We start from the raw sequence: 15663 nt of genomic DNA on the forward strand, positions 1-15663 counted from the left end.
AGGAACCTGTGACCCTCATGTAGGGAAAAATAATTTTTTTTTCCTGAAGGCCATGGATAATTTCAGCCCAGAGGTGGAGTCTGACAGTTATATAATTGAGTCTGTAGGAAAGTTTTCTGCTGTAAAAATACTTTAAAAATATCTCAGACCTCTTTATCCTCCTTAGCTTGGCACCGCGCCTGACGGGGGAAGTCATTGCTATTTCCATCACTCATTAGCATTCACCTCCTGGCCCGCCTGGTCTGGGGTCTCTCACAGCCACACAGCCCAAGCCTTTCAAGACCTGTTTATGTCCCACAGAACTGAAGGAAACTGTATGGAGTTGTCAGCTGTGCTTCTGCAACTAACTCACTTCCGAACTTCTTTCTGCCAGTCTGCGGGGCTGGGCTCTGTTTCAGACTTGGCTAGTTCAGGGGCCTTTAAAATACTTAGGGATTATGTTGTAGGTTGTCAGAAGTGAGCCTTGTTTCTTTAAATTGCAATTTTCCATAGATCAAGCCATAGCAAAGTGGAGTGAGATGTTTTAGCCTGGAGTCAAAAGACTGGGTCTGCATTCAGGCACCGTCTGTGCAGAGTGATTCTGTGGGACTCGTCTCCTCTTATCTACTTAGGGAGGTTGGCCTGGATCTGTGGTTCTCCGTTAGTGCTTTGTGGAGCCCAGGGGTTCTTTGGAACTGACTTGGGGCCAGCAGGGGCTGGGGGAGAGGACGGAGGGCACCAAGCAGACCTCCAGAGCACGGTTTCTGCCAGAGCAGCTCTGTTTGCATCAGTTTTATGTCCTGAGCTTCTGGGTGAACTTCAGTTGAGCAGTGGCTTTGGAGGTCAAAGCAAGTTTGGAAGCCACTGGTCTCTGTGGTTGCTGCCAGCCCTGTGATTCCCTGAGTCCATCTGAGCCATGACGCTTTTTTCAAAAGTTGCTTGGAGATTCTTTTTCAAATGAATTTTCCATCATTTAGGTGCTGCTATTGTTTCTTGGACTGCTGGGAGCTCTGTGTGGGCCCAGAAGAAGGAATGATGAATCTCACGGTACACAGACCTTACTGTCAGTAACACAGGGACTCTCGGTGACCCCATAAGTGGCACAGTCAGTGAGGGCAGCAGGGAGTCAGCATGAGGGGCCTGCACAGAGATGCCACCCACTCAGGGATGGGCAGGGCCCATCCATGGAGCTTTGGCCAGCGTTCTCCTCAGGATGCTGTGCCTTGCCCAGGATGGTGGGGCAGCATTGGGCCAGAACAACATCCAGGACTGCTCCATGTGGCTCGGCAGAGTCCTGTGCCAGGGTGGCCGGATCATCACTGCCATTGGTGGGTCTTTGCTGCAATGAAGATAAATCTCCCACAGCTCCTCAGAGAGCCTGGAATGAAATATCCACCCAGGACCCGTTTGAAAGCATGAGCTTCCTCACCTAACTCCCTTCCAGGCTACGTGGGTCAGCTGTTCTTCCTTACAGATTTGCCAGGCGCTGCTCTAAAAGCTTTCCCTGTATTAACTCATTTCCTCTTTTTTTAAAAAAAATAAATTTATTTATTTATTTACTTATTTATTTGGTTGTGCCAGGTCTTAGTCGCGGGGGCGGGCTCCTTAGTTGCAGCTCGCCAGCTCCTTAGTTGTGGCACATGAACTCTTAGTTGCAGCATGCCTGTGGGATCTAGTTCCCTGAGCAGGGATCACATCTGAGCCCCCTGCATTGGGAGCGCAAAGTCTGAACCACTGCGCCACCCGGGAAGTCCCCTCATTTCCTCTTGACAGCTACCCACCGTCAAGAGGAGGCACAGAGAGGTGGGATGACTTATGCAGGGTTCCCCAGCTAAGAGGCAGAGCGGGAATCAAACCGGAGCAGTCTGGCTCCGGAGTCCCTGCGCTTACCCACCACACCCCATGGAGCTCAACAAGGACAGTTCCAGTGATGCCTTGTCAGTCAAAACAAGAGAGCGGGCCTGTTTATTGTTTTGTCTCCTCTATACACAGTGCTCTAACAGGAACTTTAAGGGTGACATCAGCAGACTCTGGGTGCTGCCCAGGCCGTTGAGCCTCTGTTCTGGCTGTGGCTGCTGCTGGCCTGGCTGCTGGCCTCTGAAGCGCACCCTTCTTTTGCCATTAATTTCTGGTAGTGAGCTTAGCCACAGAAATGTTGCCAGAAAAGAACTGTTTTCCCTCTCCCTGCTTGTCCCTTGATCTGGGGAAGGGAAGTCAGAGGAGGGCCCCAGGGAGGGGACACACAGCCAGAGAGCCAGAGAGCTGCAGCCAGGCCTTGAAGGCTGCCTTTTGGCCACTTACTCCTTGGTTAGTCCATGGCTTCTGCTGCTCCGCTGGTCCCCTGGGATTGGCCGCTGACCTTGGCATCTAGCTGGTGGGAGCCAGGGAGAGGACAGGAAGCTGCGGTTACACGTCACCAAAGGACGGGGGACCCAGGGAAACAACAACTGTTCTTTTTGTGAGAAATCTCCCATTGCCTCCTAAGGGCTGAGAGCCAGGACTATTTCCTTGGTTACAGAGGGCCACTTAGCAAGGCAAAAGATGGGGAGATGCAGCATCCTGGGAGATAAGAATGGCAACTGCCAAAGGCTGTGTCAGGGAGAGAGGAGGTGATACACACCGTGTGGATTCAGCATGACATCTCCGAGGTCGTGTGTGGGGAGCTGTTTGTTCTGGGTAAACCCACCATTCAGCCTGTTTCAGACCAGACTCTCCCCTTTCGCCCACCTGTCCTGTTAGTCCAAGGACAGTGATTGGTGCAGAGCAGTTGGGAAATGGTGGGGGCCAAACTCGCCATCTTTCTCCTTCATCCAAATCCCCCCAGCCCAGCAGAATCGACGATGCCACTATATTCCTGACACTCTCTCTACACCTGTTGTGACAGAGCACAGAGGGCATCTACTCTGCAGTTTTGTTTACAGGTCTGCCTCCCTCTTTGATCACCTTCCTTCTTGGTGCAGTCTGATTTTTTCTCCATATCCCAAACGACTGAGTTTACACTGGTCGTTTGAATTGTATATGTTTGTTGTGCCGAATTGTGGCCTTTTGCTACTTCTTTTCCCAGTAATGAGATTAGCCACTGAAACGCTGCCAAAAAATTGCTGCTTCCCCTCCCCCGACTTGTCCCTTGATCTGGGACTGGTGAAATCTCATGACCCTGCAGAGCAGGGAGGAGCAGGTCCACCAGCCGTAGCAGCCCCAAAGGTCAGAACTTTAATAGTCTTCGTTTTGCAGAGAAGGAAACTGAGGTTCCAGGAGTTGTAGTGACCTGTCTCAGATCATGGAGCTGATGAGTGCCAGAGCCGATGTGATGTAGCTTTGCCTTGATGGACACGTAGTCCATGTTCTTGGCCATTTGCTTGATGACTTGTCTATGATGGAACCTGATGTTGGAATCAGGCTGGGCACAGGGCAGGGAAAAGCAGGCACACACACTGCTTGGGAAGTGGGGCTGGAGAAGTGAGGCTGGCACACAGGCCCCTGGGGACAGTGTATGACCAGCTCCCTGATTGCAGTCACTGGGGTTGCATTGAAACCCTGGATATCTGGGAAACCTGGATGGAAGGGGGTCACAGGTGTGGGAAGAGACCTGCTGCGTGGTTTCACTATGGATGGCCTTCAGTGAGGGCCAGCTGGTCATTAGCTGGTAGGCAGGGCAGCCTGTCGGCCTGTCCATGGCTGGCTGCTGAGTACCAGCAGCTGGGTGAGCTGGGACAGGGCAGAGGCTGACCTCGCACATAGGCTCGCACATAGTAGGCCCATAATAAATGCTGGCTAGATGCACAAACAGGGAGGGAGTCCCCTTCTGCTGGCCTGGAAAAATGCAGATAGGGTCTGATTTATCCCAACACTGGGCCCGCTTTGGAATATTGGCTGCCTCAAAGCCATGAGACCTAAGCAAGAAGTCCTATCGGCCAATTCTGATTTCCTGAGCACAGATACTGTGTGGCTCTTATTCATTCTGCAAATCAAATATTTATTGAACACCTCCTCGCCTGCTCCATGCCAGACCCCGAGGCTATGGTCAAGGCCCTTGTCTTCATGGGCTTTTATGTTATCCAGGGGAGACAGACACGTTTTTGTGGGAGAATAAACATGTGCCTAGTCTGGATGGTGCAAGAAGTGGTCAATAAATGTTTGTTGAATGCATGAAGTCACGAACCAAGGGCTGTCAGATAGGAATAAAAGTGATGCCGGAGACCAAAAGAGGAGGATGCGATAGGGACTGACTGGGTGTTCAGGGAAGGCCTGTCTGAGACCTGAGTGACAAGAGGGAGCCGGCCAGGCCAAGATGAGGGCACAGCCAGTGCAGAGGCCACGGTGGAAGAAACTCCAAGGCCAGTGTGGCTGGAGCGCAGCAGGCCTGGGGGAGATTGTGAGGGTGCTGTGGACGGGTGGCGGGGCCGTCTGGGAAGGGCTCAGCCCAGAGAGGAGTTAGGTTCTATTCTGAGGGCAGTGAAGGGTTTTAAACAGGAGACAGACATGATCTGCTTTAGAGTTGCTTTTGTTTTCTTAATTAGTGTTGCTACTATGTGAATAGCAGATTGGGATTGCAGGGGGGCCGGAGTGGAAATGAGGCCAGGTTAGAGGGTTAGGGCAGAATCCAGGAGTGAGGTGATGCTGGCTAGCATCGGGGAGGTGGCAGTGGACATGGAGAGAAGGAGGCTGAAAGGGGAGGCATTCTGAAGACAGAGGTGGCAGGATTTATGCTGGATAGGATGTCGGAGATGAAGAAAGGAAGAGACTGGAGGACGATCCCTAGGTTTGGGGCCTGAGCAGCTGGCAAGAGGGTGAAAACTTTTCTCTGATCAGGGTGGTCCCAAGAGGAGCCTGACTTATAGAGGAGTGACCTGGGGGGTATGGAATGCCTGACTATGGGCGATTCACTCATTAATTACAGTTGTATGCTATACATCATGTGTACACACATACACACACGCGCACACACACACACACACACACACACACACACACACACACACACTCTGCTTGCTCTGTGCACGTTCCTATCATGATTTGCTCTTTCCTACTGAATTCATCCAGAGAGTTTGACTCATCTGCAGCAGCAAAGTGAAAACTGAAGAGCTTGGTAGGGAGGAAGTCACAGCCGGTGGGTCAGGCGGCCTGGTGTGCAGGGTGGCGGCCTGGAAGGGGAACCCTCCTGGGAGCAGGGCTCTCACTTCAGGCATCTGGGGGCACAGGGTCGTTGAGCAAATATCCCAGGAAGGCAGATGTGTGGCGTCACGTATTTTGGATTTTAGTCTTTCATGCGGGAAGTGCCTCTCCTTCCCTGTGTCTGATGTGGGCCCCAGTGGCCCCTCTAATGTTGTTGAGAAAGTGGTGACGGGCATGGGCTGCCTGTCTCAGGTGGGAGGTGAGGTGGGGGAGGGAAGGCAGAGGAAACTGACATTTGCAGCCTCTGATTACTCATCCCCCAGTCATTCCTTGGCAGCCCTGCCTGCACTGTTTCTCAGAATTATGAGTTCTGTGGATATTTGCACCCTCCTCTTCCTTGACTTTGCCACAACTTTTGTCACCCCCTTCTTGAAAACTCTCTCTTTGCTTGGCTTATTCCCTTCCCGCTGTTCTGACAGCTGGCTCCTCCCTGACTGCTTTTGTCCCTCTTACCCACTGGCTGTAAGTGTGCTGCAAGGCTCTGACCCAGCTCTCACCTTCCCCAATCCGATTCCTGTCCCGTGGGGCTCTCCCCAGCTTGGAGAGCTTCATCCATGTCCTCTGTGCCCCGGTGGTGGCTGCCTCCTTGCTCTCGCCCCAGCTGTCTCTGGAGCCCCAGGCCCACGTTCCTATGCCTGCTCCGCGGAGCCCTCTGCTCCTGTGTTCCTTTGACAGCTCACCCTTGGCGTGTCAGAAATCAAAGTTTGCTTCCAGGAAGTGATCGTGAGTGCCAGGAGACTCTCTGAGCAGACTTTTTGGACTTTGAGGCAATATGGTAGACGGGGTGATGAGGGGGAAAGCCCCTCCCTCCCAACTGCCTGCTTCAAACACACAAACACAGATAAACCAAATTAAAAATCAAGAAGCAAAGCGAACCAGAAGCCAAGAAAGGGAAGTCACCATGTGCTAGAAATAAAGAATGCTCTCAGAGTCAGCATGGCGAGCAGAGTTCAGAGAAGGCGCTGTGTGGAGACCTTTGCAGCTGGCGGGGGGCTGGGGTTCCAATGTCTGCACTTGGGGGGCTGGAATTAAGCTACTCACAGGAATCAGAGAGCCAGCAAGTGTCCCTCGTCAGAAAATCTCTGCTCAGCCTGGGGAAGCCCCAAGGGAAAAAGTCCCTGTGAGAAACTGTCGCCCCAGCCTGTACCTCAGGTAGCTGTTGGGTCTCAGTACACGCGACCTGAATTGGTATGGGGACCACAGGCCAAGAAATGAGGGGCAGTGTCCCTTGCAGATTAAGAGTGTGGACTCCCAGGCTCAGCCTTGGACCTGCCTCTTATGGTAAGGATTAAATGAGTAAATATATGAAAAAATGTTTAGAACCATGCCTGGCACATAGTAAGGGTTAGGTAAGTATTGACTGCTGCTGCTGCTGCCGCTGTTGTTGTTGTTATTATTATTATTATTTTCAACTTTTCTTGACTATTTTCAAATGGGCTGGCAGAGGCTGCCATCACTGTAAGCCAGGCCCTCTGATTTATGACCTGGTAACATCATCATCTTCTAGCTGGTTTCCTTGCTTCTGGTCTTACTGTCTTCCTCACACCACCCATGGAGTGATCACCCTACGACATAGCTCTGGTGTTTTCACTTCCCTGATTAAGGACAATTTTTAGCACTCCCCCACCCTTTGCTGGGCTGGGGGTGTGTCTGTACTCACCACTTCTCCAGAACAGGACTCTCTGATGTAACTGTTTTTTTTTTTCTTTAAAAAAAAATTACTCCAGCAATTTTATTTATTTTTTAAAAATTAATTAATTAATTTTTGGCTGCATTGGGTCTTCGTTGCTGTGCGCAGGCTTTCTCTAGTTGTAGCAAATGGGGTCTACTCTTTGTTGCGGTGTGCGGGCTTCTCACTGTGGTGGCTTCTTTTGTTGTGGAGCACGGGCTTCAGTAGCTGTGACACACAGGCTCAGTAGTTGTGGCACACGGGCTTAGTTGCTCCGCGGCGTGTGGGATCTTCCCAGGCCAGGGCCCAAACCTGTGTCCCCTGCATTGGCAGGCGGATTCTTAACCAGTGCGCCACCAGGGAAGTCCTTCCAGCAATTTTATTGTATAATTAGTGAACAAGTTAACATGAAATTGCACTATGAGACTTTTTTCTTTTTCTTTTTTTCTCCCCGCCACCACCCCACCACCCTATCCCCTTTGGTAACCATGAGTATGTTTTCCATGTCCGTGAATCTGTTTCTGTTTTGTAAATAAGTTCATTTGTATCATTTTTTTAGATTCCACATATAAGTGGTATCATATATTTGTCTTTCTCTTTCTGGCTTACTTAGTGTGATAATCTCTAGGTCCATCCATGTTGCTGCAACTGGCATTATTTCATTCTTTTTATGGCTGAGTAGTATTCCATTGTATATATGTACCACATCTTCTTTGTCCATTCATCTGTCGATGGACACTTAGGATGCTTCCCTGTCTTGGCAATTGTAAGTAGTGCTTCTATGAACAGAGTGGGTGCATGTATCTTTTCAAATTAGAGTTTTGTCTGGGTATATGCCCAGGAGTAGGATTGCTGGATCATATGGCAACTCTATTTTTAGTTTTTTAAAGAGGCTCCATACTGTTCTCCAAAGTGGCTGCACCAGTTTACATTCCCACCAACAGTGTAGGAGGTTTTGCTTTTTTTCCACACCCTCTCCAGCATTTATTATTTGTAGACTTTTTTTTTTTTTTTTTTTTTTTGTGGTACGTGGTCCTCTCACTGTTGTGGCCTCTCCCGTTGTGGAGCACAGGCTCTGGACACGCAGGCTCAGCGGCCATGGCTCACAGGCCTAGCTGCTCCGCGGCATGTGGGATCTTCCCGGACCGGGACACTAACCCGTGTCCCCTGCATCAGCAGGCGGACTCTCAACCACTGTGCCACCAGGGAAGCCCTGTAGACTTTTTAATGATGGCCATTCTGACTGGTGTGAGGTGATACCTCATTGTAGTTTTGGTTTTCATTTCTCTAATAATTAGCGATATTGAGCATCTTTTCATGTGCCCGTTGGCCATCTGTATGTCTTCTTTGGAGAAATGTCTATTTAGGTCTTCTGCCTATTTTTTGATTGGGTTGTTTGTTTTTTTGATATTAAACTGTATGAGCTGTTTGTATATTTTGGAAATTAATCCCTTGTCAGTCAGTTTTATTTTGTTTATGGTTTCCTTTGCTATGCAAAAGCTTTAAGTTTAATTTGGTCCCATTTGTTTATTTTTGTTTTTATTTCCATTACTCTAGGAGATGGAGCTAAAAAAATATTGTGGTGATTTATGTCAAAGAGTGTTCTGCCTCTGTTTTCCTCTAGGAGTTTTATAGTATCTGGTCTTATATTTAGGTCTTTAATCCATTTTGAGTTTATTTTTGTATATGGTGTTAGAGAATGTTCTAATTTCATTCTTTTACATGTAGCTGTCCAGTTTTCCCAGTACCACTTATTTTTTTTTTTTTGGCGGTACGCGGGCCTCTCACTGTTGTGGCCTCTCCCGTTGCGGAGCACAGGCTCTGGATGCACAGGCCCAGTGGCCATGGCTCACGGGCCCAGCTGCTCCACGGCATGTGGGATCTTCCCGGACCGGGGCACGAACCCGTGTCCCCTGCATCGGCAGGCGGACTCTCAACCAGTGCGCCACCAGGGAAGCCCCCAGTACCACTTATTGAAGAGACTATCTTTTCTATATTGTATATTCTTGCCTCCTTTGTCATAGATTAATTAATTGCCCATAAGTGTGTGGGTTTATTTCTGGGCTTTCTAGCCTGTTCTATGTCTGTTTTGTGACAGTACCATACTCTTTTGATTACTGTAGCTTTGTAGTATAGTCTGCAGTCAGGGAGTGTGATTCCTCCAGCTTTGTTCTTCTTTCTCAAGATTGTTTTGCCTATTTGGGGTCTTTTGTGTTTCCATACAAATTAAAAAACTTTTTTGCTCTAATTCTGTGAAAAATGCCATTGGCAATTTGATAGGGATTGCATTGAATCTGTAGATTGCCTTGGGTTGTATGGTCATTTTAACAATATTGATTCTTCCAATCCAAGAATGCGGTATATCTTTCCATCTGTTTGTATTGTCTTCAGTTTCTTTCATCAGCGTCTTACAGTTTTCAGAGTACAGGTTTTTTTCCTCCTTAGGTAGAATTAGTCCCAGGTATTTTATTCTTTTTGATGCATGATATAACCATTTTGCTGCTGCTCTTTTTAATCCATCATTTTAGCATTCATTACGCTGCCTCTAGTTTTATAATAATGAATATTTTGTCAGTCTATTTTAAACTGTCATTTGAATTTTTAACCCTGGATTTCAGCGATCCCTTAGAGTTAGGGAAGATACCGAGCTTGGATGAGAGAGACGGTTTTTGGTTTGTCTCGATGGGTGTTTTTGAGGAAAACTTGCATTTGGGAATGTGGCACTTGATGAAATCCCTCGGGTAGGGAGATTCTTGCAGAGTACAAAGGACATAGTAGAGGCATTTGGGCAATGGCAGCAAATAGCAAAAGGTTTCATACCTACTTCACACCTACTTCCTGACACTAGAAAACAAACCATAAACCTTTCAGCTGTGGCCAGTGGAGCATCTGCTGCCACCAGCAACATAGCCACCCAGAACCCCAAGTCACGTGCGGCAGAGATGCAAGAGCTGGCCAGAGGAATTTCCTGTTCAAACACAGCCACAATCAACTCATTCTTTCCCCTTTGATTTGTATTCACTGTTCATGCTTAGCTGCTTGTGATTGGCACCCTGTTGCCAAGTTGAGTTGAAATATTCGGAAAAGTAGAATAAGCAGTCAAATTGGTCATCACATGTCCACAGTATCCAGAATGGCCAAGTCAAAAACATACTTTGCCAGGCCAAGGTGGCCATGTGGGAAGACACGGAGTTAGCATCTCCCCACAACTAGGGCACCTGCCGGCCGCTGGTGGGGGACTCGGACGCCCAAGGAGATGGGAGGAAGCCCAAAGTGAACTGGTAGGATGTAGGGGGACTGAGGGGGCAGGAGAAGTGGAGGCCAGATAGGATCGGCGCCCCTGAGGCTGGGGAGATCAGGAGAGGCAGGCAGGAGGGGCCCTCTGGGAGAGGAGTGGAGGGCGTTTGCCCCACCCACTCGAGCTCAGGAAGCCTGCTGGGCTCCCAGGTGAGGTCCCCTGCCCTCTGAGACCAGGGGTGGGGGGCACGCCTGGGCTCCTTCTGTTCCTTGAGCCTAAGCTCCACCCCCACAGCCCCCAGGGCCTTTTCCAGCCCTGTGGGTCCTGAGCATTGCCCCTGCCCACCACACAAACCTCACCCTTGCTTAAGCCCCGCCCTCCACAGTCAAGGCCTCCCCCCTTTTTTTCTTTCTCTTTTCTCTCCTCCTCTTTTTTACTATTGTGGTACTGATGTACCTTCTGGTTGTTGATTCATCTATATTTTAATTTTTCTATTTTTCCTAACATATATGTTAGTTTCCTAGTCTAATTTTATTTTTTACTTTGTTACTGCTGTGATTTTTGCCACCCCAGGTGGCTTGTGGGATCTTGATTCACAAACCTGGGGCTGGGCCAAAACTCCTGCGGTGGGAGCTCTGAGTCCAAACCACTGGACTAATAGAGAACCTCAAACCCCAGGGAATATTCATAGGAGTGAGGTCTCACAGAGTTCCTCATCTCAGCACCAAGACCCAGCTCTATCCAATAGCCTACAAACCCCAGTGTTAGAAGCCTCAGGCCTAACAACCAGTAAGACAAGAACACAATCCCACTCATTAAAAAAAAAAAAAAGAGAGAGATGGCAAACAAACATGTCACAGATGAAGGAGCAAGGTAAAAACCTACAAGACCAAATAAATGAAGAGGAGATAGGCAATCTACCTGAAAAAGAATTCAGAGTAATGATAGTAAAAATGATCCAGAATCTCGGAAATAGAATGGAGGCACAGATTGAGAAAATACAAGATATGTTTAACAGAGATCGAGAAGAACTAAAGAACAAACAAACAGAGATGAACAACACAATAACTGAAATGAAAAATACACTAGAAGGAATCAGTTACAGAATAACTGAGGCAGAAGAACGAATAAGTGAGCTGGAAGACAAAATGGTGGAAATAACTGCTGAGGAGCAGAATACAGAAAAAAGAATGAAAAGAATGGAAGACAATCTCAGAGACCACTGGGACAACACTAAATGCACCAACATTCAAATTATAGGAGTCCCAGAAAAAGAAGAGAAAAAAGAAAGGGTCTGAGAAAATATTTGAAGAGATTATAGTCGAAAACTTCCCTAACGTGGGAAAGGAAATAGTCACCCAAGTCCATGAAGCACAGAGAGTCCCATACAGGATAAACCCTAGGAAAAACACACCAAGACACATATTAATCAAATTAACAAAAATTAAATTCAAAGAAAAAATATTAAAAGGAGCAAGGGAAAAACAAAAAATAACATACAAAGGAATCCCCATAAGGTTATCAGCTGGTTTTTCAGGGAAAACTCTGCAGGCCAGAAGGGAGTGGCAGGATATACTTAAAGTGATGAAAGAGAAGAACCTACAACCAAGATTACTCTACCCAGCAAGGATCTCATTCAGATTTGATAGAGAAGTCAAAAGCTTTTCAGACAAACAAAAGCTAAGAGAATTCAGCACCACCAAACCAGGTTTACAACAAATGCTAAAGGAACTTCTCTAAGTGGGAAACACAAGAGAAGGAAAAGACCCACAAAAGCAAACCCAAAACAATTAAGAAAATGGTAATAGGAACATACATATCGATAATAACCTTGAATGTAAATGGATTAAATGCCCCAACCAAAAGACACAGACTGGCTGAATGGATACAAAAAAAAAAAAAGACCCATATATATGCTGTCTACAAGAGACCCACTTCAGACCTAGGGACACATACAGACTGAAAGTGAAGGGATAGAAAAAGATATTCCATGCAAATGGAAATCAAAAGAAAGCCAGAGTAGCAATACTTTTATCAGATAAAATAGACTTTAAAATAAAGACTGTTACAGGAGATAAGGAGGGACACTACATAATGATCAAAGGATCAATCCAAGAAGAAGATATAACAATTATAAATGTTTATGCACCCAGCATAGGAATCAATACATAAGGCAAATGCTAACAACCATGAAAGGAGAAATCAACAGTAACACAATAATAGTAGGGGACTTTAACACCCCACTTACACCAATGGACAGATCATCCAAACAGAAAATAAATAAGGAAACACAAGCTTTAAATGACACAATAGACCAGACAGATCTAATTGATATTTATAGAACATTCCACCCGAAAGTGGCAGAATACACTTTCTTCTCAAGGGCAAATGGAACATTCTCCAGGATAGATCACATCTTGGGTCACAAATCAAGCCTTGGAAAATTTAAGAAAATTGAAATTATATCAAGCATCTTTTCTGACCACAACGCTGTGAGACTGGAAATCAATTACAGGAAAAAAAACGTAAAAAACACAAACACATGGAGGCTAAACAGTGCACTACTAAATAACCAAGAGATCACTGAAGAAATCAAAGAAGAAATATAAAAGTATATAGAAACAAATGACAATGAAAACACGATGACCTAAAACCTGTGGGATGCAGCAAGAGCAGTTCTAAGAGGGAAGTTTATAGCAATACAGTCTCACCTCAAGAAACAAGAAAAATCTCAAATAAACAATCTAAATCTACACTTAAAACAACTAGAGAAAGAAGAACAAAGAAAACCCAAAGTCAGTAGAAGGAAAGAAATCATAAGGATCAGAGCAGAAATAAATGAAATAGAAACAAAACAATAGCAAAGATCAATAAAACTAAAAGCTGGTTCTTTGAGAAGATAAACAAAATTGATAAATCCTTAGCCAGACTCATCAAGAAAAAAAGAGAGAAGACGCAAATCAATAAAATTAGGAATGAAAAAGGAGAAATCACAACTGACACTGCGGAAATACAAAGGATTATAAGAGACTACTACAAACAACTATATGCCAATAGAATGGACAACCACAAAGAAATGGACAAATTCTTGGAAAGGTACAATTTTCCAAGACTGAACCAGGAAGAATTAGAAAATATAAACAGACCTGTCACAAGTAATGAAATTGAAACCATAATTAAAAATCTTCCAGCAAACGAAAGTCCAGGACCAGATGGCTTCACAGGCGAATTCTATCAAACATTTAGAGAAGAGCTAGCACCCATCCTTCTCAAATTCTTCCAAAAAATTGCAGAGGGAGAAACACTCCCAAATTCATTCTACAAAGCCATCATCGCCCTGATACCCAAACCAGAAAAAGATATCACAAGAAAAGAAAATTATAGACCAATATCCCTGAAAAACATAGATGCAAAAATCCTGAACAACATACTAGCAAACAGGATCCAACAGCACATTAAAAGGATCATACACCATGATTAACTGGGATTTATCCCAGGGATGCAAGGATTCTTCAATATATGCAAATCAATCAATGTGATATACCACATTAATAAATTAAGGAATAAAAACCATGTGATGCAGAAAAAGCTTTTGACAAAATTCAAAACCCGTTTATGATAAAAACTCTCCAGAAAATGGTCATAGAGGGAACCTACCTCAACATAACAAACGCCATATGTGACAGACCCACAGCAATCATTGTACTCAATGGTGAAAAACTAAAAGCATTTCCACTAAGATCAGGAACAAGACAAGGATGTCCACTCTCGCCACTCTTATTCAACATAGTTTTGGAAGTCCTAGCCACAGCAATCAGAGAAAAAAAAAGAAATAAAAGGAATACAAATTGGAAAAGAAAAAGTAAAACTTGTTGCTGTTGACATGATACTATACATAGAAAATCCTAAAGATGCCACCAGAAAACTGCTAGAACTAATCAATGAATTTGGTAAGGTTGCAGGATACAAAATTAATGCACAGAAATCTCTGGCATCCCTATACACCAACAGCGAAAAATCAGATAGAGAAATTAAGGAAACACTCCCATTTACCACTGCAACAAAAAGAATAAAATACCTAGGAATAAACCTGCCTAAGGAGGTGAAAGACTTGTACTCAGAAAACTATAAGACACTGATGAAAGAAATCAAAGATGACATAAACAGATGGAGAAATATACCATGTTCTTGGATTGGAAGAATCAATATTGTGAAAATGACTATACTACCCAAAGCAATCTACAGATTCAGTGCAATCCCTATCAAAGTACTAATGGCATTCTTCACAGAATTAGAACAAAAAATTTTACAATTTATATGGAAACACAAAAGACCCCGAATAGCCAAAGCAATCCTGAGAAAGAAAAACGGACCTGGAGGAATCATGCTCCCTGACTTCAAACTGTACCACAAAGCTACAGTAATCAAGACAGTATGGTACTGGAACAAAAACAGAAATATAGATCAATGGTACAAGGTAGAATGCTCAGAGATAAACCCACACACATATGGGTACCTAATTTACGACAAAGGAGGCAAAGACATACAATGGAGAAAAGATAGCCTCTTCAATAAGTGGTGCTGGGGAAACTGGACAGCTACATGTAAAAGAATGAAATTAGAACACTCCCTAACACCATACACAAAAATAAACTCCAAATGGATTAAAGACTTAAATGTAACACCAGGCACTATAAAACTCTTAGAGGAAAACATAGGGAAAACACTCTTTGACATAAACCACAGCAAGATCTTTTTTGATCCACCTCCTAGAGTAACGGAAATAAAAACAAAAATAAACAAATGGGACTTAATAAACAAATGGGACTTAATAAAACTTAAAAGCTTTTTCACAGCAAAGGAAACCATAAACAAGACAAAAAGACAGCCCTCAGAATGGGAGAAAATATTTGCCAATGAAACAACAGACAAAGGATTAATCTCCAAAATATACAAACAGCTCATGGAGCTCAATATCAAAAAAACCAAACAATCCAGTTAAAAAATGGGCAGAAGACCTAAATAGACATTTCACCAAGGAAGACATACAGATGGCCAAGAGGCACATGAAAAGATGCTCAACATCACTAATTGTTAGAGAAATGCAAGTCAAAACTACAATGAGGTATCACCTCATGCCAGTTAGAATGGCCATTATCAAAAAATCTAGAAACAATAAATGCTGGAAAGGGTGTGGTGAAAGGGAAGCCTCCTGCACTGTTGGTGGGAATGTAAATTGATACAACCACTATGGAAAACAGTATGGAGTCTCCTTAAAAATCTAAAAATAGAACTACCGTATGACCCAGCAATCCCACTACTGGGCATCTACCCTGAGAAAACCATAAATCAAAAAGACACATGCACCCCAGTGTTCATTGCAGCACTGTTTACAATAGCCAGGACATGGAAGCAACCTAAGTGTCCATCGACAGATGAATGGATAAAGAAGATGTGGCACATATATACAATGGAATATTACTGAGCCATAAAAAGAAACAAAATTGAGTTATCTGTAGTGAGGTGGATGGACCTAGAGTCTGTCATACAGAGTGAAGTTAAGTCAGAAAGAGAAAAACAAATACTGTTTGCGAACGTATAT

At 45.0% G+C, this 15663-nt stretch overlaps 1 protein-coding gene across 22 annotated transcripts in view; it reads left to right on the top strand.

Moving 5' to 3' along the window:
* RALGPS1 (Ral GEF with PH domain and SH3 binding motif 1) overlaps positions 1-15663 on the top strand; it is a 287326-nt gene that overhangs the window by 114754 nt on the left and 156909 nt on the right. The gene's annotated exons all lie outside the window — the stretch shown is intronic.

This window comes from Orcinus orca, chromosome 6 (assembly GCF_937001465.1).
Source record: "Orcinus orca chromosome 6, mOrcOrc1.1, whole genome shotgun sequence".
In the NCBI taxonomy this organism is placed as follows: domain Eukaryota; kingdom Metazoa; phylum Chordata; class Mammalia; order Artiodactyla; family Delphinidae; genus Orcinus; species Orcinus orca.